Source organism: Austrofundulus limnaeus, unplaced genomic scaffold (assembly GCF_001266775.1).
Source record: "Austrofundulus limnaeus strain Quisiro unplaced genomic scaffold, Austrofundulus_limnaeus-1.0 Scaffold28, whole genome shotgun sequence".
Classification (NCBI taxonomy): Eukaryota; Metazoa; Chordata; class Actinopteri; order Cyprinodontiformes; family Rivulidae; genus Austrofundulus; species Austrofundulus limnaeus.
In genome coordinates, this window is record NW_013952430.1 from 392,972 (window position 1) to 394,327 (window position 1,356).

Consider the following 1,356-nt stretch of genomic DNA (forward strand, 5'->3'; position numbering starts at 1 on the left):
CACACACACACACACACACACACACACACACACACACACACACACACACACACACACACACACACACAGGTAATGTTGGGGTTCTCCTCAGTTTGAGCTCTTTGTGTTCCTCTGCAGCACATCCAGCTCTGTATATTCAAATGTTCAGTCGTCAACATTAACTCCATGGAAAATAAATTCCTCAAACTTCTTTTTAAAATAATAAATTTAAAATCGCACCTGGTTTTGTTTATGTCGAGATGTTAAACTCGATATAATCTGGGTTACATCTAAAATTAGAGCCCAGCAACGTTTTTAAACATTCTTTTCTAAATTGAGACATCCTTTTTTTTTTTTGTCTGTTTCTCACACTGGCATTTCTGAAGCCTTTTTTTTGAAAACAGATTTAAATAAAAACAGCACTTTTCTGTTTTTTTAATGCAAAACAAGTGCTATTTTTTTTGAATTGCTGGCAGCTTTTATTACATTTACAGTCTGCCTGTCTTCTTTTCATTTGAGCTCCATCAGGATGAAAGCTGTGGCTGTAATAGCAGATACACACAGGAAAATACTGGCTTTAATAGCACCTTTTTTTTCCTGCTGGGCAGATTTTACTTTGTGCTGCAGAGAAAACAAAAATAAAATACGCAAATTTAATAGGCAAGTCGAAGACCGACGACTGAAGTCTCTGTCTGCTTTTGGGTTTTACGTCAGATAAGATGTATATACGGCTGCTGTGTGAGCGTACAGCTGTTCCTACCAAGACGTTCCCACACACAACGCCACTGAAGCAACCAGACGCCTGCATTATGATGTAAATCGCTCTAATAACCCAGTTTAGCTGCTGAGTGTCTGCCAGAGTGAGAGCTAGAGTGGCTGTGTGTGTCGAAACATGCACACAACAGAAACACGCTTAAATAAAAATGAAAAGAGAATAAAAAAGAATTGCGCACGCTACTGTTTTTCTGAAAAGGTCAAAAGAAAGGTCAAAGGTTAAACGCAATCTCTCTCCCCCCCCAAAAAAAAATAAAATAAAATCCTTGAACACGTCGAAACAGGAGACCAATGTCTACGTTTAGGACTTTCAACGCTGCGTTCAAGGTGCAAGTGTGTGTGTGTTTCATGTCTCTCCCTCGCTCGGTAACGGCTAATTTAGTGCAGGCAGAGCGCCACTAAAAACTGCTGCGAATTAAAATTCACCAGGAGGAGAAAAAATAGCACTCAAACAAATAATTAGTGGTGTTAGGATACTTTGAATAAATGACTTTCCCCTCTACGAGCAGGACTCACACTCACTGCACCGCTCAGTGGGGACGAGACAGGTGGGAAGTGTGTGTGTGTGTGTGTGTGTGTGTGTGTGTGTGTGTGTGTGTGTGT

The 1,356-nt window shown here is 40.4% G+C and overlaps 1 protein-coding gene across 1 annotated transcript in view; it reads right to left on the bottom strand.

Annotated features, from left to right (window-relative positions):
• The window catches only part of bcl11aa (BCL11 transcription factor A a), a 74,353-nt gene that overhangs the window by 70,197 nt on the left and 2,800 nt on the right, over positions 1-1,356 (bottom strand). The gene's annotated exons all lie outside the window — the stretch shown is intronic.